Source organism: Solanum stenotomum, chromosome 6, assembly GCF_019186545.1.
Source record: "Solanum stenotomum isolate F172 chromosome 6, ASM1918654v1, whole genome shotgun sequence".
Lineage (NCBI taxonomy): Eukaryota > Viridiplantae > Streptophyta > Magnoliopsida > Solanales > Solanaceae > Solanum > Solanum stenotomum.
The window spans coordinates 4983889-5006773 of NC_064287.1; the positions used below are offsets into that span (position 1 = coordinate 4983889).

General features: G+C 28.2%; 1 pseudogene across 1 annotated transcript; it reads right to left on the reverse strand.

The window, feature by feature from the left end:
• Positions 1-10779: 10779 nt before the first annotated feature.
• Positions 10780-12123, reverse strand: LOC125867810 (miraculin-like; annotated as a pseudogene). The gene is made up of 2 exons (XR_007446675.1): positions 11889-12123; positions 10780-11340 (listed from the first exon to the last, which is right to left on the reverse strand). The product of XR_007446675.1 is annotated as a miraculin-like (transcript).
• Between the last annotated feature and the right edge of the window lie 10762 nt (positions 12124-22885).

Sequence of the window (22885 nt, forward strand, 5' to 3'; positions counted from 1 at the left end):
AATTTGATAATATGTTGATTGGTATGTGATCTGGTACTTATGATGGAATAGTTGCTTCTATGAATTGTTGGCAAATTAATACTCTGATCTATGTGTTCGTGTATTTTTTGGTCTAAATTATCAGTTGGGTGTGGACTCGACCATTTATCATTTGGAACTCAAATATTTCATGAGTGGTCCATCTCCACCAATGAAGATGGACCACCTGTAGTGAATGTGGTTTACCTGGGCATAACAAGAAGACTTGCCCCAAAAAAACACATGAGAATTAACATTATGGTACTTATATTGTTATTTCTACTTTGTAGAAAGTTATGCAGTTGAGCTCATTTAGTTGATTACGTAGTTGAACTCAATGGAGCCTTATTTGAAAGTTAATTATTGTTTGTTAACTTATTCATATTACTGAAGTCGTAATTGTTATTAATGGCTATCATGAACTCATTTAATTGACGTGTTGTGAATAAGCAAAAATAGTGATAAAAAGTGAGATATTAATGGATGTTATTCTGCTATATGTATAAAATTGCAGCCTAAAACATAAATAATAAAAAACAATTTATTGTGAAGAACTTGGTTACCATAAATAATAGACTATGTTAATGTAAGAAGTTGATTAACGTATGGTAAACTATGCCCACATATTGATAAAAATAATAGGACTAATTGAAAAAATGAGGTGTGTTAATATATTGGCTGAATTCGTTAAAAGAAAAATTTGGTGAACTTATGGTAATCTAGGCACGAAAATTGATAAACATATAGGAACATAATAATGGTTGTATGTAGAAATCATATGTTCGCATTATATACCAACCTAAAACAATATATTGAAAAAAAACTAGTTAAGGTTAAAATCATGGTTTGAATGAGATACCAGAGAAAACACTCTGTTAATGTAAAAAAATTGGTTTACTTATAATAAAACTACACAAAACGTGGTAAACGTAATGGTATATATACCAAACTAAAATATTGAATGAAGTCAAATAGCACATATAATAAAGATTTAGTTTAATATTTGAGTAATGCTAAAACCAATTGTCATAATAATGGTTGTATAAAGTAATACAAATGTTTGAATTATATACCAACCTAGAACGGTGAATTGTAAAAAAACTATGAAAGGTTAATATTTTGGTTTGGACTGTTACCAGAATTAACACGTTAGAAATTAAGTTTTTACTTGAAACTATGAATTACCTAGATAAGTACACCATCTTTATTGAAAACATGAAAGGTTTTACCAAAAAAGGAAGCAAATAATTAAGATCCCAATAAAACAGTCATTAACCCATGGAAAGTAAATATATCATAAAGTAATAAACGTGTATACATGGGACTTTTAGGAGAGATAAAATTGCTAATATTTAATACCTAATTATGCTCCACATAAAAAGGCACGTATTTAAAAGATATCAAATAGTCAACCGAAAAGGAGAGAAAAAATCGATAAAAAAAATACATATAAATAAAAAATAATTATTATTTTGTTATCTATGTAATTTAAAAACTCTTTATGTAATGATATATAAATATATTGATTTTAGGTTAATTAAAGTCTTAAAGTGTATACTTCTGTAATTTTAGGACGAGGAATTATTTTTTCATGTTGATTATCTGCATCAAATATTTAAATCTATGTTTGTTCTATCGCTTAGATTTAATTAAATTTAATGAATAAAGAGACCTTAATTTCTACTTGTGTAACCCCCACATAAAATATATGACATACGGCTGGGACCCATTTGTAGACTTCGAGGGGTGCTTAACACCTTCCCTTTGAGGTAATTTAGACCCTTACCCGAATCATAATTTCGTAGACCCTTTAGTTAGGTTAGAATAGTGTCCTAACACGCCTTTAATTCGTTAGGTGACGACTCTTCTTTTAAAACAAAACCTAAAAGAGTTGTCATGTCGTTGCATAACCCGTTTTGAGAAAAATGGGGCGCAACATGTATCTTGGAGGGGACAAATCAAGAGTGATACTGTTGGATCGGTGTAAATTATGCTTAGTGGGCTTGAGTCTAATTAAAGATAGCGAGATATTCGCACCTCAGCCTAATGATTTGTGTATTCATTTTTGTCATTTTATTTTCAACTATAATATTTTGTATTTATGGTATATTACACTAACGAAGGGTATAACAAAACATTTTCCTATCAAAGAAACAAAAAGACAGTGGTATAAATAAGTGTTGATGTATGATAGAGAAGTTGTGTATAGAAAAATGAGCACATGTAAAATGCACTTCAATAATGTGAGGGGGCTAAAAATACAACAAATAGCTTCAAACTATTTGAAATGTTTCTGTAAAAAAAAAGAATCTTTAATTTGAATTTTGTTTCAACTCTTAGCTTTTAGATTTAATCTAACACTTTAAATAACTTATATAAATATTATTTTGGTATACTTTGTTATAATTATTATCTGAATCCATATGGGAGGGGTCTTACAGTTGTAACACCTCGAATTCGAAAGAGGGAAAGTTGCAGCTTTGCAGGACTTACATGTGCCATCCATGAGGGCCCAACCATGGGCTGTGGGTCGAACCACGAACCATAGCTAGGACCGTGAAGAGGGCCAACTAAAATTGTCCATGTATGGACCATAGAGGGACCTACAGACTATATGTGGGTCCACGCCTCGTGGTCCAGCAGTCGTAGGTACCAGGGACAGAAAATCAAGTCTATGACTATCGAACTATGCTTGATCAGGACGGACCGTAGGTCCATCCACGGTCCATTAGTCGTGGTCTCATGGGTCAGGTCTGGACGGTTATTTTAGGGACTTAAGGGTCTTTTTAAGTTTTAATTATAAATAAGTGGTGTCGTTTTGGCTAAACCTAGACCACCTATATAAGTACTTTAGACCCCTATATTCACTCAATTAAGTCATTCTCTCAATTTCCAAAAGAAAACTCAAAACTCTCTCTCAAATATTCTCTCTCTAGAAGGAAGAAGAAGAAGGAAGAGGAGGAAGCTAGGTCAAGTTCAAGTCTCCAGTCTTCAAGCTTTTGGTAGGCTTTGTGACTAAGGTATGATGGCTTTTCATCCATGGGATTCTTTCTCCCATGGAGTCCCCTAGATTCCCCAATTGTGAAGTCTAAGTCCCCAATTCTAGTTAGGGTTTCTTCCAATGTTGTGGGTTATGATGAGTGTCGATCCAATTGAGTGGATTATGATTGTTTATGATTGAATTGATAGAATTACATGTTTTTAAGATGAAATTACATGTACCCATGCCTATTCCATGATTTGACCTAGAATTGATATAATTGGGTTGATGCCATGAAGGGAAACTTTATGGGTTTAGATATCTCGTTATAGGATTGATGAATTATGATGTTAATTTCTTGAGATTAGAGCATAGATTATGATCATGAGATGTAGTGCTTTGAGAGTAAAGCCTAGAGTATGAATTGCTGATTGTTGATGTTAAGGTGTGGAAGAGATACTTCCCACAATGAATTGCTAAGCATGATTGAATGATTGTGAAAGGTTTACTCACATAAATGATTCTAGGTTGAAAGGATTGCACACCTAAAATGAATCTAGACTAAAATGCTAAATGAATGATGAGGCTAAAGGCGACTACCCTTGACCTCTATATAGAAGGATATGTGGTGACTCCCATACTCCTTAGAATTGAACAAGAAGTGATTCCCCACGTTCTTACTATTATGAATGGGCATGGAGGAGAGTACCCATGATCCTTATGAAATGATGTGAAGGCGATTATCCCTGTCATGTGATGTGATTGTGGAGGCGAGTACCCATATCTTAAAGTAATTAAGGCAAGATGCGAATAGCTATTAGCTTTTATAAGTTAGGCATAGAGGCGAATCCCCATGTCTTTAAAAGTAAGTATGAACGATATGATTATGTTATAAATATGTTTGACTTGGAGTGTTGCTAGTTATGCCTTCCATGATGTAAGCTTGACTAGAGGTGGATGACCCAAGTCTTGACTTAAGGAAGTATTTCTCTCTCATTATGATGCTTATTATGTCTTGATTATGTTTATGCCTTATGCCATATGTTGACTAATGCTTATGTTTATGTTGTTTATGCTAGCCATCATATTTAGACTATTGTATGGGTTGCGTCCCAAGATCTTTTATCTCTTATGTTAGATAATTTGAGACAATTATGTTAGACTTCCGCTCGATTTATAAAATACTTTGATTGTGTTGGAAATGTTTTAAATTTTCATATCATTTTCTAATACTTTTATGTTATGATATGCTAAGTGGCTTGTATGAGGCTTCTCGGGGTCTTATACGCCTTGTTACATCTAGGGGTACCCCTGGGTCGTGACAACAATTTTGGTTGGTGAGCTTTAAAGAGACAAAAATTTATAGACAACCCTTAAAAACAACAAAACTAGACCCAATGATCTCCACATTCAACCACACATAGTCGGAACATGATCTCAACGACTAGATGATTATTAAAACTGTCAGACAACTGTAAATATCCATAGTAGCTCTTCTATAAATTCTCATAAGTAAGATGGTACATGTAGAACCACTGGAATACTTTTACTGCTCCAAGATAACACCAAGTATTTCATATCTAAAATAACCAGGTCTGCCAAGGATGCCATCCTACGAAGAGGATAATTGCAGAATCGGTATATCCGATCTACCACTGAGGATCCACCCATAAATATGAAGACACGCATGGGCAAGTAAAACAAATTCAAAGGAACTAAAAGACAGTGGTACAAATAAACGTTGATAGATGATAGAAAAGTTGTGGATAGAAAAACGAGAACATGTAAAATGCACTTCAATAATGTGAGGGGGGCAAAAATACAACCAATAGCGTATAATTATTTGAAATATTTCTGTAAAAAAAATCTTTAATTAGAATTTTGTTTCAACGCTTCCTTTAGCTTTTAAATTTAATCTAACACTTTAAATAACTTAATATAGTTATTTTTTAGTATAATCACTGTTATAATTATTATTCGAACACTCCAAATGGAAGGGGTATTACTGTTTTGGTTGGTGAGCTTTAAAGAGACCAATTTTTTTTTGTCATCTTCTTTTAGTAACACTTTTGTAAGCTTTCATAAATATTCTATTGGTATCGTTTCTATCCTTCAAACTATGAGTAGCTAAGTTTTATATGTAGGGTTATGAAAAATTTTATTATTGGTTGAGGTTAGGGGTGTAAAAGTCAAACCGTAAAGTCAAATCGAATCGACGAACCAAATCAAATCGAAAAAAAAAACTGACTTGTGGTTTGGTTTGGTTGGTTTGGCGGTTGAAAAAAAAACCGACCATTCTTGGTTTGGTTTGGTATTAAATGAAAAAAAGTCAAATCGAACCCAAACCAAACCGACATAATATATATATATATATATATATATATATATATATATATAAAGTTTTATTTTATTTATAGATAAAAAAATATTATTTATAATCTACTTTGTTAATATATTTTTAGTTACTTTATAGTTTTCAATGTTTATATATTTTATTTCAAATTTGAGCTTGTAAAATTTTGTAAATATTATATATATAATTTTATTTTATTTATAGATAAAAAATATTATTTATAATCTACTTTGTTAATATATTTTTAGTTAGTTTATAGTTTTCAATGTTTATATATTTTATTTCAAATTTGGGCTTGTAAAATTTTGTAAATATTATATATATAATTTTATTTTATTTATAGATAAAAAATATTATTTATAATCTACTTTGTTAATATATTTTTAGTTAGTTTATAGTTTTCAATGTTTATATATTTTATTTCAAATTTGGGCTTGTAAAATTTTGTAAATATTATATATATAATTTTATTTTATTTATAGATAAAAAATATTATTTATAATCTACTTTGTTAATATATTTTTAGTTAGTTTATACTTTTTAATGTTTATATATTTTATTTCAAATTTGGGCTTGTAAAATTTTGTAAATATTATATATATAATTTTATTTTATTTATAGATAAAAAAAAATATTACTTATAATCTACTTTGTTAATATATTTTTAGTTAGTTTATAGTTTTCAATGTTTATATATTTTATTTCAAATTTGGGATTGCAAAATTTGTAAATATTTTATTTTGTATTAAGATCCTAAGTTACAATTATATTGTTATAATTTTTCAAATTCGAAGTTAACAATTTGTTTTGTAAATATTTCATTTTGTATTCAGTTGACTGTATCCTTTAATCTTATTAATTTAACATAATGAACGTTGATATTTCAAGAAAATATATTTTATACTCATGTGAATTTTACCGTCTTTACGAAAATTTCTATTCATTTAATATTTCTTAAGTTTAGCTTATCACACAGGTAGGTGAAAATATATTTGATCTCTTTTTCAAACACCGTTAAGTTGTAAAAAACCGAAAAACCAAAAAAAATCCGAAAGAATCGACTAAAACCAAAACCAAAAAAATCAACTTTACATGGTTTGATTTGGTATTTAGATTTAATAAACCAACATAATTGATTTAGATTTTTTTTAATGAAAAATCAAACCAAATCTACATATGTACACCCCTAGTTGAGGTATATCAACTCATACTTGTGTGAGGCTTTGTGTGATTGACAAAATGGACAATTTTTGGGCCCGCTTGTCAAGTTGTCATCGATTCATTGTACTTTCTGACACTTGACTTAATTTGCTCTTTTCTTGTTCTTTCTCGCTTCATTCATTTACCATTAGTTTTCTTTTTTTCTTTGTTCCTCTTCCAACATATTTTGTGTTTTCCCATTTTACTGAATGGTATTTTTTTTAAGATTTAGATGAGTGTTTGTCTATTACTCTCTGTCCCTATTTACTTGTCCACTTTTTCTTTTATAGTTATCCCTAATTACTTGTCTATTTTGACAAATTAAGAAAAGACAAAAAAATATTCTTATTATACCCTTAATTAATTACTTTGAAAAAAGGTAGAACTTTTTAAAACTATTAAATTTTTAATTCATCTATTTCATAATTAATATGAGTAAAATGATAAACTCGCTATGTCAATAATTGTTTTTTTAATAGGTGTGTCAATTTAAAAGTGAACAAGTAATTAGGGACAGAGGGAGCATTTGCAATATGGAACTTTTTAGTGTCTTACTTGTCTATAAGTTGAAAGCCAGAATGAAAATCTTAATTCATATCACTACAGTGAAGGAGGTTTAAAAGGGTATATAGCTAATTCAATTTAGCTCCTTTTATTAGTTGTAGCTTTGTCACTACAACTACAACAAATGGTTGATTTGAAAGGGAATTCGGAAGTGTAAAAACATCAAAATTATAAAAGTTCACTCATTAGTTTTGCTAACTATTGACACGATTTAATTATTGACTAACCCCCTTAGCTACTTCATCTTTAACAGTCACCGAACAAATATCAACTACTTTATGAAAGAAAATTGAGTGAAATAATTGTTTATTAAGTGATGATATAAACCACAAACTCAAACTTGCTCTATCCTTCACCTAACGCACTATTATTTTTGAGTTTAAGTTTTATGTATTGATATTTATTGACGAAGTTGGTACTTGTGATGAATTCCCTTCTTGAAGATTAATTCATTTTGGAGCAACTTCAGACGTATGTGTTTTGAAGTTGAAAATTTGCATTTAACATGTCAACTATCAACTTAAGATATATTTTTGTACTGAAATTGTGGGCTTATTACTCATCAATATGTCTAAGACAATATCAAATATGAGTTATAGTTACGGAAATAATTTTTTTCTAGAAGGGTTCAATATATATATATATAGACACACAAAGAAGTTAAAAAGGGGTTCAACATCTACTATAATATTATGGGAAAATTGTGCATTATAGTAAACTATTAATTTAAAATAAATGTTATAGCTATTGTTTCATTTAATTTTAATTCGTAGAAAACAAATTTCCATTCTCGCCTCTCTCCCTTGAGTCTCACCCGACACTCTCAATTCTCTCCCATGATTCTCTCACTTTTACACATAAGTGTATAAATTGTGTTTGTGTTTGTATAAAGAGAGAGATTGTATATACAAATACAAATACATCTCTCCTTCCTATACACTTATAATTATACCAATACAAATCTTCCCCTTCCCTGTTCTCTTTTGCCTTTCTCTCTCTCGTTTTATACAAACACAAAATATACAACTACAAGTACAATGTGTGTTTGTATAAAGCGAGAGAGAGATTTGATATACAAATACAAATATTTTAACTCGGTTCAATTGTATATAAAATCGATTCAATTGTATACAAATTCAAATTTTATGTAGATATAGAAACACAATAATTGATACATATACATAGTAATTACATATATACAATTCTAACCGATATACATATACAATTCACCTCTCCCCACTCTCTGCCCTCTCTCACTCGCCTCTCTTCTCTCTCCTAATCTCGCTCGCCACTCTAGTCTAACACAAAAAACATATACATATACAAACACAATTTTCATAGACACAAACACCTGATTTATACAAATCGCTTATCTTCTTTAATTGTTTTTTTTCATGTTGATTATTTGTATTAAATGTTTAAATTTATTTATTTTATCGCTTAGCTTTAATTAAACTTAATGAATAAAGAGACCTTAATTGCTACTTGTGTAACCCCCACATAAAATATATGAGATACGGTCAGGACCTACATTTGTGGACTTCGAGGGGTTCTTAACACATTCTCTTTGAGGTAATTTGGACCATTATCCGAATCATAATTTTGTAAACCCTTTAGTTAAATTAGTTAGATTAGAATGGTGCCCTAACGTGCCTTTAATTTGTTAGGTGGAGACTGTTCTTTTAAAACCCAACCTAAAAGAGTTATCACGTCGTTGCATAATTCGTTTTGAGAAAAATGGGGCGCGACATATATCCTGGAGGGGGCAAGTCAAGAGTGATACTGCTGAATTGGTATAGATTATGCCGCAGTGGACTTGAATCTCCTTAAAGAGAGCGATATTATGCGCCTCAGCCTAAATATTTGTTTATTCATTTTTGTCATTTTATTTTCTAACGGTAATTTTTATATCTGTGGTATATTATTATACCAACAATGGGTATAACAAAACCTTTTCCCATGAAACAAATTCAAAGGGACAAAAGGACAATGGTACAAATAAATGTTGATAGTTGATAGAAAAGTTGTGGATATAAAAATGAGCACATGTAAAATGCACTTCAATAATGTGAGGTGGGCAAAAATACAACCAATAACTTAAAACTATTTGAAATATTTCTGTAAAAAAAATCTTTGATTAGAATTTTGTTTCAACACTTCCTTTAGCTTTTAAATTTAATCTAACACTTTAAATAACTTAATATAAATATTTTTAGTATAATCACTATGTTATAATTATCATCCGAATATTCAAAATGGGAGGGGTGTCACTGTTTTTGTTGGTGAGCTTTAAAGAGACCAAATTTTTATTTTTTATTTTTGTCATCTTCTTTTAACACTTTTGTAAGCTTTCATAAATATTCTATTGGGTATGGTTTCTATCCTTAAAACTATGAGTAGCTAAGTTTTATATCTGGGTTATGGGATCATTGTGTTACTAATGTGATTATATATATACATAAAAACTCCATTTTCTTGCCATTGATGTCGTCTATTGTATCTCCGAATTTGAATAATTATATTTAATGATTGCAAACATTAAATTTGGTTATTTGTCTTAATTAGAAATTAGATTAGGAATATAGTACTTTGTCCATCCCATATTAATTGATGGTTATACTAAAAATAGTTTTTCCATATTAGTTGACCAGCTTATTGAATGAAGAAAATATTAATAATTTTTTTTCTATATTATTATTGCAATTAATTCTTTTTTAAAGTGTTCACATTTGTTTGTAAAATTTCCAAGATATTTTTAAGGGTTGAATAAGTAAAACTATTTTTTCATGTTAACACACTAAATCGAAGCAGGAAATTAATGAACGATGAGAGAGGAAGACAAAATAAAAGAGAGAAATCTCTCGATACATTGATTAGAAAATATCTCATATGAGAAATCTCTCGATACATTGATCAGAAAATATCTCATATGTCTCAACTGCCTCATACAGAAGATGGGCCCAACTATTTATACTAAACTAGTCCAAGTCTTACTAAACAAAAATATAACAATGTAATTACAATTACGATTATAACAAAAATATTAAATCAGCCCACATCTAGTGCATGAGTATGAGTATCTCTAACATTTCTTGTATATGATTTTTAAGCATCGAGTAAAATTAAAAGTAATCAACTAATGAGGAAGTAAAAAGGATTTGAAGCTTTAAACTCATCTAATAATTCAAGAAAAAGATAAGAGAGTTAACTTGAGGTTTTATTGATTATGTTTATACTCATTCTCTAGGGCTTGGGAGAGTCTGGAATTAATTAATTTGGTTGAGGGACTTTTAATTAAGCTAAGAATTCATTATTTAGCTATTTTGTCATGGCATTACCCAACATTACCTTCATTATGTGAGCACAACCCTAGTTACCTTTACCATTTTATTTTAGCATTAAATTAATGTCACTTTATGCAAGTCAATATCGTGGATATAATTAAATCTCAAATTATATATTACCTCTTTTTCCTAGAAATTAAGACTTTAAGTGGGGTAAACACTAAATTGGAGTTATTTATTTTACCTCATATTCTATATATTTAGGATTGGATGGAATTTTATAGTACTTGATATAACAATATATGTAGTGCAAGTATGAGATGAATATACATAACAATCGTTGGACTCAAAATAAAATGTAGTGCACGATAGAACATACATAACAATCCAAAAAGATGACTTAAACTTTATTATTGCCACGTAGTCATGATACACATAGCTAGTAGCTAGAAGATATTACATTACAATATAATAATAATAAAAGGAGGATGATTAATCGACCTTCTTGAAGTAAACAGAAAATGGCAATTCATTGCCTGAGGCAGCCAAACGTCTAACTTCAACATTTTCACGTTCCTCATAAGAAATGAACAAGTCAAAGCACTTAATTTTGCAAGGAACGCATAGTGAAGGACAGTAGACAAACCTATAGTCGTTTCCATATGGCACAATCCTGAACCAATTCCTTATGCGATTCAAAGCCCCTAGAGTCCCTCTACCTACAACATATTTATATTTCTTGTCCATTTTCCACACTGTAAAATTAGCACAACGTGATGTCTCACTAGGTGAAAAAAAGTTAACATTTATGGGGTTGTTAACTTTAATGAATTCACCAGTTTTCTCAGGGTATGCTGGAAAGAACTCTACAGGACGTCCATTGTTAAGTTCCATAGGGACTTGGACAATGTCTTGTGGACAAACTTTCACATTTTTGTCAATGTTGGGTTTTAAAGGTGTGAATAGGAAATGAAGGGTTGTGACTCTCCTGAAGGGTTGTAACTAAGCCGAAGGGTTGTGACCTTTATGAAAGGTTGTGTCCTTTCTAAAGGGCTGTGACCATTTGAAAGGTTGTGCCTTTTCCAAAGTGTTGTGACCTTTCTGAAAGGTTGTCTTCTTTCCAAAGGATTGTGACCTTTACCCTTTGTTGGCTATAAATAGAGAGGTTTTCTCTCATTTTTCTGCATCAAATTCTCCCTTCTTTTGCATACATTTCTTACAAAACAAAATCGATCAATCGTGTCTGTGTGTGTGATTCGTTGCTGTCATTTTGAGTTCGTTGAAATTATCGAAGTTTGAGGTACCGCTACTTCTTTAATGGTTAATCCGTTTTATCTTGGGAGGAATTAATCTGCAACCTCGGGTACTTGAGGGGATTAAATTTCTTAAGGACACACAGTGGGTTCTGTGGACTCGGATAGTTCTTTGTGTTTTTCTTTTCATCTTTTATTATTTCTGGTTTGCTAATCTGAATACAGGAGACAACAAACAACTCTAGACAAAATAAGACCACCTCCACTACCCCTTAAAGATGGTAACACAAAGTATTTTGCACCTGCTTTCACTGGATTTCCATCAATGTCAACTACTGAAGCATATGTTTTACCATTAGGAGGAACTACTTCTTCTTCAGAAGGAAGGAGGAGATCTGAAGAAAATGTTGATGACAAAGCTAAGGGAACAAAGAGTGCTATTGATTTTCAATTTATGTGGTTGTCTTTCATTTCATTTAATATAAAATTTTCAATAAATAATACGTACTCTAAAACATTTCTAGAAGCAGCTAGACATGCATGTTTATTTCTATGAACTATACAACATTATTTATTAAGAATTAAATCACAATTCTTTTAGAACAAATAAAAAATAACATAAATTAAAAAGTAATGTTGCCTTAGTTTCTTATTTTTTTATATATAACATTTTTCAACTTTTTATATGTCATGTTTAAGAGCATTACATTATTGAATTCAATTAAAAAAAGCAATTATAAATAAATAAAAACAATACAGAAACAAACAAGAAGAAGAGAATAATTATGAATCAAATGTGTGATTCATATTATCTCTCGGAGAATTTAAAATTATCTATATCGGAAAGTGATTAAAAATATCCTTACACTTTCTGAAAAGGTTTAAATAAATCTTTGGTTTATCTATTGTGCTAACAATATCCCCTAATTCACCTTTTTGTCTCACTTTTACTGCTGATGCTGCCGTCGCTGCTATCGTTGTTGACGCTGCTGTCGCTGCTGCTGCCATTGCCGCTGTTGCTGCCGTTGCTACCGCCGCCCCGCCGCTGCTTCTTTTACAATTGTTATTATTATTAATATTATTATTATTACTACTACTACTTCAACTACTATTATTACTATTATTATTATTATTATTATTATTATTATTATTATTATTATTACTACTACTACTGCGTGCCGTCTTCCTACTGAATAAAATTAAATTCTTAGCACATCAAATTTAATTTTCGAATTCAAAGAAAAGGATAATTAGTTACGTTTTTTCAGAAAAATAAAAATTTCTTATGACGATCATAAAATTTATCCAAATTTCTACCACCACCCAAACATTATCTTTCAGCCTAGAGAAAAACATTCACTACATTCATTCCATCTAGAAAATTTCACTTTCATTTCGGTGATGCAAGTTGTTGGATTAGTCATGACCAACAAATATATTGAAGGATATCTTGATGCCATATATTATGGAGGAAATAACTATGCATAATTGTTTGCTATTTTTCATTCTCTTTAGATTTTTCATTAAACTATATTTTTATTTCATCTATCAACTTCAGATTTTATGATAAATATTCTGAGATAATGGATGGTTGGGGCGGGAGGAAAAAGATGATAGTTTGGACATTTTATCCAATAGTAAGATGTCATGTAATAAATATTATTATTATTTATTTAATAATAATAATAATAACAGTTAGTTTACGGAATCTTTATATATATATATATATAGGAGAATCTTAGGTCCGCCTCCGTGCACCCTTAGAATTTAGGAGTTTACTTTTATGTTTTCCTTCGTACTTTAGGTTTTTTACCCCTATATTATTTTTACCTTTAAGCCTGCTGCTTCAACTATTGTGTCCCTTCAAATCGTTGTATCCTTCGATCGCATCTCTTCATGAAGTACCTATAAAAACTAAGCAAATCATACCCGTTATTGTGTCTTCTTCTTCACGACAAATTTCATCCCTAATTTCTGTGTAACATCACCAATTCCTTGGAAGTCTATTTTATATTTGTGGTATATTACACCAATAATTTCCCTAAAACAAATTCAAAGGAACTAAAAGACACTGGTACAAATAAATGTTGATAGATGACAGAGAAGTTGTGGATAGAAAAATGAGCACATGTAAAATGCACTTCAATAATGTGAGGTGGGCAAAAATACAACCAATAGCTTAAAACTATTTGAAATATTTCTGTAAAAAAATCTTTAATTAGAATTTTGTTTCAACGCTTTTTTTGGGCAAAAAACTTAAGTATACAACTTAATAACTTTAATTACACGAATATAATTGAATAGCAATATTTTTTTTCAAAACTGAAATTCTTATTAAAATAAAAAATAAAAAAAACGTTTACCAAGTCAGCCACAATTATTCATATTCCTTAAATTTCTCCAATTATTTTACCTTCCCTGATTTACTCCAATTTGTTATATATCATATCCCATAAAGAAAGGTTTCCTATAAAAATAAAACTTCTGTTCCAAACTAAGATCGACGATCAAATATGCAGACCAATAATTTTTCAATTCTAATTCATCACAGCGGGTGTTGGGACTCATCAGGTAATCTTTTTGGTAGTAATTCCTTTGGTTTTGTCAAATTTGGTGGAACATACATTCTTAAGATTTTGCTTAATGTTCTGGTGCAACGGTAAAGATATAATTATTAAATATATATTAAGATTTAGCAATTGTTTGTGGAATATTAATAGGATTTTCACATAAATTGCGTTTTAATTCTTTTTGGTATTTATTTGTTATTTTATATTAACGATTTTGGTGTAATACAACAACATCATATGATTTTAGTTGTAATCTAATGAGCCGAATAAGTTTTTTTTTAAATTTTTTAAGGTTAAATTGATTAAAGCACCAAGTTAATATAAAATCATTAATTAAGAGGTTTAATTGGTATGTTGCATGCCGAATGTTAACATATTTTATCAATAGTCTCTTTTGGTATGTGATATGGTTTACACATACCAACTTCAAGTTAAATTTCAAGTACATATTTTTGTGTATTTAGTTGTATTATTTGGTATATAAAATATAACTTTAAAAAAAATCGTTAATTTTTTGGTGTATTTTATTTATCTGAATTGGTGTAGATAATAATTTGAAAATTGGTCATATGTGATCTGGTACTTAATCTGATATATTTGTCTCTATAAATTGGTGGCAAATTAATACTCTGATAAATGTGTTGGTGTATTTTTGGATTAAATGTCAGATTACTATTGGTACGTTGATTGGTGTAATACATTGTATGGTTTAACTGATTGTCTGAATTATCACAAATTGGTTTAGGTATGTGATGTGATATTTATGCTGGTATATTTGTTTCTAGTAAATGACATCAAAATAATACTATGATGTATGAGTTGGTGTATTTATTGGTCTAATAGATAATACATACGTAATAAATTATTGATGTATGAGTTGTTGTATTTATTGGTGTAATAAATTATTTGGTGTAATTAATGATGAAAATTGAGGTGAAAAATTTGGTGAAAACATTGGTGCATTTTGGGCAATTACTAAAGTATATCGATAACTGTCTTATATACCATCGAATACCAATATAACTACCAAACTGTTTAAATTGATGAGTGTATAAAATTTATTCTGTAATTTTTTTAATTTATTAATAATTTGAAATTTTCTACAAGTAATTACGTGGATTACGAAATTGAAGGAGTGATGTATGATGCAAACACCAAATACGAAGGCTTGATTACTACTATATTTTCACAATTGGGTGTGGACATGACCATTTATCATTTGGAACTCAAGTATTTTGTGATTGGTCCATCACCACCAATGAAGATTCATAACGATATGGGTGTATATAATTCCAGCCTAAAACAGAAATAGTTTTAGTGAAACTACTTAATGTGAAAAACTTGGTTACCAGAAATAATAGACTATGTTAATGTAAAACGTTGATTAACAATTATAAAATATATATGCCTAGATATTGGTAAAAATATAGGAATAATGAATAAAGGTGTGTTAATATATTGGTTTGATTTGGAACCAATATATGGTAAAATAGTCACGCAATTGGTAAACATATAGGCACATAATGGTTATGTGTAGAAATCATATGTTTACTTTATATACCAACATAAAACAATAAATTGGAAAGAAACTAGTTTAGGTTAAAATCATGGTTTGAATGATAGCAGAAAAAACACACTCTGTTAATGTAAAAAAAATGGTTTACTTGAACTAAAAACTACACAAAACTTGATAAACGTAATGGTAGATATACCAAACTAAACATTGCATGAAATCAAATAGCACATATAAAAAAGATTTGGTAATGCTAAAACCAATTGTCATAATACTGGTTGTATAAAGTAATTCAACTATTTGAGTTATATACCAACCAACCTATAACGGTATATTGTAAAAAATTATAAAAGATTAATATTTTGATTTGGACTGTTACCATAATTACCATATTCTGTTCATGTAAAAAAATTGGTTTATATATGGTAAAAAAAGGCACAAATATATGGTGAGGCCTCCGGTTAATTCGAATGAAAAACGATTAAGTGAAGAAGATGTAAGGTTTAAGAGATATGAATGATTAAAATTGAAGGGTTAACTCAATATACCGCTGAAAAAAGGATTCTTAATATTTCTAGGAAATAACTCAATTATCAATAATTGTACCAATTTTATTGGTACCATAAAAATCTTTAAATAAAAGGAATAAATCAATATGAACAAAAAAATGACTACAAAACGTAAAAAGAAAAATAAAAAAATGATGAATCGTGTGAAAAGGGATTTGTAATATTTCTTGGAACTATAACTCAATTATAGTACTGTAACAACTTTATTGGTACCACAAATCTTTATATAAAAGAAATCCCAATAAATGACTACAAAACATAAACAAACGTGTGTATGTGGGTGTGTTTAATGAGAGAGAATATATGATAAAATTAAATACCTAATTACACTCCACATAATATGGCACAAACTACTAAGAGTCCGAGAGAGAGAATTCCGATAAAAAAAATAAAAATAAATGTTTTGTTATGTATGTAATTTAAAAACTTAGTTTGTAATTAAATATAAGTATATTGATATTTTGTTAATAAAAGACTTGAGTAGTATACTTTTGTAATTTTTCCTTTCATAAATAACATTCCAAATCTATTGTGACTATAGGCAAACACAATCTCAAATCTCAACATCAAAAAGTTCTTTTCATTTGTAACTCAAAAGTTGTCCAAAGGAACCTAATTTCCTGAATTATGTCAACCTATTTTGGTATAATTTGAAACTTGTGTGTCCAAAGGGACCTAATTTCCTCATTCTTGAGCTTGAGTTACCTTTCATGATAACTTTAAGCCAAGTTTGGTATTAATTGTTACCAAAAAAAAAATAAAATAGTTCATTATCTAGTTTCAAGATCTTAATTATTTTTTTCTTATAGAATAAAAATGAAAGACTAGCCATAATAAATTCTGTTATGATATTTACTTTCAAATTTTAAATTCAATTTTTTACTTTAAGATCTGAATTATTTTTCTTTTACAGAATAAAAATGAAAGACTAACCAGAATAAACTATGTTATGATATTTACTTTTAAATTTTAAATTGAATTCTTTACTCTAACATCTAAATTATTTTTCTCTTATAGAATAAAAATGAAAAAACTGATCATAATAAATTATGTTATGATATTTACTTTTAAATTTTAAATTCAATTCTTTACTCTAAGATCTAAATTATTTTTTTTATACATAATAAAAATGAAAGACTGACCATGATAAACTATGTTACGATATTTACTTGTACATTTAAATTAGACTCTGTACTTTGAGATCTAAATTATTTTTCTTTTACAGAATAAAAATGAAAGACTGTAATAAACTATATTATGATTTTACTTTTAAATTTTAAATTCAATTCTATACTTTAAGATCTAAATTATTTTTCTCTTACCGAATAAAAATGAAAGACTTGTCATAATAAATTATGTTTGATATGTACTTTTAATTTTAAATTCAATTCTTTACTTTAAATCAAATTTCATACATTTTAAAAAAACAATTAAATCTAGCTACAAAATCTAAATATTTTTTCTTTTTACGAAAGAAAAGTAAAATACTAGCCATAATATCCTATATTATAATTTTTTTAATACATTTTACAAAATTAATCACTTTGATACCTAGCTTAAAGAATTCAGATCTAAATAATTTTCTTCTTATAAAAAGAAAATAAAAGAATGACCACAATATGGTAGTTTATAATCTATTTACAATTTTTTTTCTTATAGAAGAAAAATAAAAGACTAAGCAAAAAAAATATTTTTACACTAACTAGTTCTAAATTTCATTTTTGGTCTATGTTTTAATTTTTTTATATAAATTATATTATAATTTATGTAGTTCTAAATTCTTATTTTAAGCCAAGTTTGGTACATTTTTACAAAATTAATTAGTTTGATATCTAACTTAAAGAATCAAGATCTGAATTATGCTTTTTTACTTTAAATCAAATATCGTACATTTGAAAATAAAATTAAATAATTTTAAATCTAGCTACAAAATCTACATATTTTTTCATTTTACGGAAGAAAAAATAAAATACTAGCCATAATATACTATAGTATAATTTTTGATACATTTTTATAAAATTAATCAGTTTGATATCTAGCTTAAAGAATTCAGATCTAAAATATTTTCTTCTTATGAAAAGAAAATAAAAGATTGACCACAATATGGAAGTTTGTAATCTATTTACAATTTTTTTCTCTTATAGAAGAAAAATAAAAGACTAACCAAAAAAAATATTATTACATTAACCAGTTCTAAATTTCATTTTTGGTCTATGTTTAATTTTTTTAAAAATAAAAGTTATATAATGATTTATGTAGTTCTAAATTCCTTATTTTAAGCAAAGTTTGGTACATTTTTACAAAATTAATAAGTTTGATATCTAGTTTAAAAAATCAAGATCTAAATTATGTTCTTCACTTTAAATCAAATTTTGTACATTTAAAAAAAATTTAAATAAATTTAAATGGGAAAAGGGTCAAATACGCCCCTAAACTATTCTAAAAGGTCTAGATATACCCCCGTTTAAAGTTTGGCTCACTCATGCCCTCGCTGTCCAACTTTTCGTCTAGATATGCCCTTATGGGCGTTAGTTGGCCAGCTGGGAATATCCAACTCATTTTACATTTCTTTAAATGCCAAATGAAATTGCCACGTCATTTTTACATTACTATGTGACATTTATATTAGAGGGAAAAGGGTCAAATATGCCCCTAAAATATTTGAAAAGGTCTAGATATACCCCCCTCCCCTCCCCCGTTTAAAGTTTGGCTCACTCGTGCCTTCACCATCCAACTTTTTGCATAAATATTCCCTTATGGGCGTTAGTTGACATGTTGGAAATATCCAGCTCATTTTTCCTTTATTTAAATGCCAAATGGAATTGTCACGTCACTTTAAATTACCACATGGCATTTTTATGAAAATGGAAAGGGGTCAATTATGCCCCTAAAATATTCAGACCCATATACACCTAATTCGGATATGGGTCCGAATATTTTAGGGGCATAATTGATCCCTTTCCATTTTCATAAAAATGCCACGTGATAATTTAAAGTGACGTGATAATTCCAATTGGCATTTGAATAGGAAAATGAGCTGGATATTTCCAGCATATCAACTAACTCCCATAAGGGCATATTTATGCAAAAGTTGGACGGCGAGATCACGAGTGAGCCAAACTTTAAACGGGGGGGGGGGGGGGGGGTATATCTAGACCTTTTCGAATAGTTTAGGGGAATATTTGACCCTTTTCCCTATAATATAAATGCCACGTGATAATGTAAAAATGACGTGGAAATTCTATTTGGCATTTAAAAAAATGTAAAATGAGTTGGATATTTCCAGCTGGCCAACTAACGCCCATAAGGGCATATCTAGACGAAAAGTTGGACGGCGAGGGCATGAGTGAGCCAAAATTTAAACGGGGGTATATCTAAACCTTTTCGAATAATTTAGGGGCATATTTGACCCTTTTCCCGATTTAAATTACCTACAAAATCTAAATATTTTTTCTTTTTTCAGAAGAAAAATAGCCATAATATACTATATTATAATTTTTGATACATATTTACAAAATTAATCAGTTTGATATCGAGCTTAAAGAATTTAGATCTAAATTATTTTCTTCTTATTAAAAGAAAATAAAAGAATGACTACAATATAGTAGCTTGTAATCTATTTACAATTATTTTTTTATAGAAAAAAAATAAAAGACTAACCTAAAAAAATATTATTACACTAACTAGTTCAAAATTTCATTTTTGGTCTATGTTCTAATTTTTTTTAATAAAAATTATATTATAATTTGTGTAGTTCTATATTCCTTATTTTAAGCCAAGTTTGATACATTTTTACAAAATTAATTAGTTTGATATCGTGTTCAAAGAATCAAGATCTAAATTATGTTCTTTACTTTAAATCAAATTTCGTACATATTTTAAAAAATAATAATTTTAGATCTATCTACAAAATCTAAATATTTTTTTCTTTTGACGGAAGAAAAATAAAATACTAGCCATAATCTACTATATTATAATTTTTGATACATTTTTACAAAATTAATTAGTTTGATATCTAGCTTAAAGAATCCATATGTAAATTATTTTTTTCTTATGAAAAGAAAATTAAAGAATGACCACAATATGGTAGTTTGTAATCTATTCACAGTTTTATTCTTATAGAAGAAAAATAAAAGACTAACCAAAAAAATATTATTATACTCTAGTTCTAAATTTCATTTTTGGTCTATTTTTTATTTTATAAAAATTATATTATAATTTATGTAGTTTCTAAATTACCTATTTTAAGCCAAGTTAGATACATTTTTACGAAGTTAATTAGTTTTATATTTAGTTCAATGAATCAAGAACTAAATTATGTTCTTTACTTTAAATCAAATTTCGTACATTTAAAATAAATAAAATAAATCTAGCTACAAAATTTAAATACTTTTTCTTTTTACGGAAGAAAAATAAAATACTAGCCATAATATACTATATAATAATTTTTTATACATTTTAAAAAAATTAATCAGTTTGATATCTAATTTAAAGAATCCAGATCTAAATTATTTTCTTCTTACAAAAAGAAAATAAAAAAATGACCACAATATGCTAGTTTGTAATCTATTTACAAATTTTTTTTTCTAGTAGAAGAAAAATAAAAGACTAACCAAAAACAATATTATTACACTAACTAGTTCTAAATTTCATTTTTGGTCTATGTTTTATTTTTTTTTAATAAAAATTATATTATAATTTATGTAGTTCTAAATTCCTTATTTTAAGCCAACTTTGATACATTTTTACAAAATTAATTAGTTTGATATCTAGTTTAAAGAATCAAGATCTAAATTATATTCTTTACTTTAAATCAAATTTCGCACATTTAAAAAATAAATTAAAGCTAGCTACAAAATCTAAATATTTTTCCTTTTTACGGAAGAAAAATTCAATACTAGCAATAATATACTATATTATAATTTTTGATACATTTTTACAAAATTAATTAGTTTGATATCTAGCTTAAATAATCCATATCTAAATTATTTTCTTCTTATAAAAAGAAAATAAAAGAATGACCATAATATGGTAATTTGTAATCTATTTACAATTTTCTTTTATAGAAGAAAAATAAAAGACTAACCAAAAATAAAATCATATTACACTAACTAGTTCTAAATTTAATATTTGGTCTATGTTTTAATTTCTTTTTTTATAAAAATTATATTATAATTTATGTAGTTCTAAATTCCTTATTTTAAGCCAAGTATGATACATTTTTACAAAATTAATTTGTTTGATATATAGTTTAAAGAATCAAGATCTAAATTATGTTCTTCTTATGATAAGAAAATAAAAGAATGACCATAATATGATAGTTTGTAATCTATTTACAATTTTTTTCTTATAGAAGAAAAATAAAATACTAACCGAAAAAAATATGATTACACTAACTAGTTCTAAATTTCATTTTTGATCTCTGTTTTTATTTTATAAAAAAAATATGTGCATTATTTTTAACACTAATGATTTTTTTAATTTTATCTAATTTTTCTATGACCCTTTTTACTACATATTGTTTTATAAATTTAGTTAGCAAGAAAAAACATGAAAAACAAAAAAGGAAAAACTCTCCATTTAGAAAAACATCAATTTTGTTTTTGGATTTTATTTGTGTTTTGGTCATCTAACTTTAATATTATTATTTTAATAAATTTACTATATATCTTGACATGAGTGGGGTCCACATCTAGCTATGTGCAACTGAGAGTCGTATTGGCTTATAAATTCTTCATGTATTCTTTAGAATTGAGGTGCATTACTCAGTATCATTCTTTCTTTTTGAATAAATCAAAAGGCAAACTCGATATCTCTTTAAAAAATATTAGAGTTTGTTTTTCATTACATATATTAACATATCTAACACAAATGTGTATACTGTATGTTCTTCCGAATATTGAGTCCTCACCCTATGCTTCTTTGTTGCCCTATATGTACTCACATCGGTGACACTCATGAAGAATTTATGAGTCATTTTCAGTCTCATTCAATGAAACAACAAGCACCTTTTCTGTTACGAAGTTTTAACATGTTAGGTATAACGTCGTCAAAAGATTTACCATCAGAGAAACAAACAAGATTCGCGACAGTTATGCCCCAAACGCCGCTGCCACCACCACAGGGTTCTTCCTCAATTGCAGGTAAGGGTGGCAACAGAACCGGTAACGGAACTACCGGACCGGGACGTTCCGGAACCGGGCACCACGGGCCGGAACCGAACCGGAACTGGGACGGACCGGAACCGGTAATTCCGGAAAAAAATACATGTACCCGTCCCGGACCGGTAACGGACCGGACCGGACCGGACCGGAAACCGGGTCCAACCGTTATAAATTATATTTTTTTATTAAAATTAAAAAATTAGGAATATTACACTTAAAAATTTATACTTTTAAAGTTTTAAATACAAACTTTCAAACTTTTAAAAGTATAAAAGTTTAAATTTCACAATTTAAAACTTTGAAAATTTAAATTCAAACTTTAAAACTATAAAAGTTTAAATTTCACCCTTTAAAAGTTTGAAAATTTAAATTCAAATTTCAAACTTTAAAACTATAAAAAGTTTAAATTTCACAATT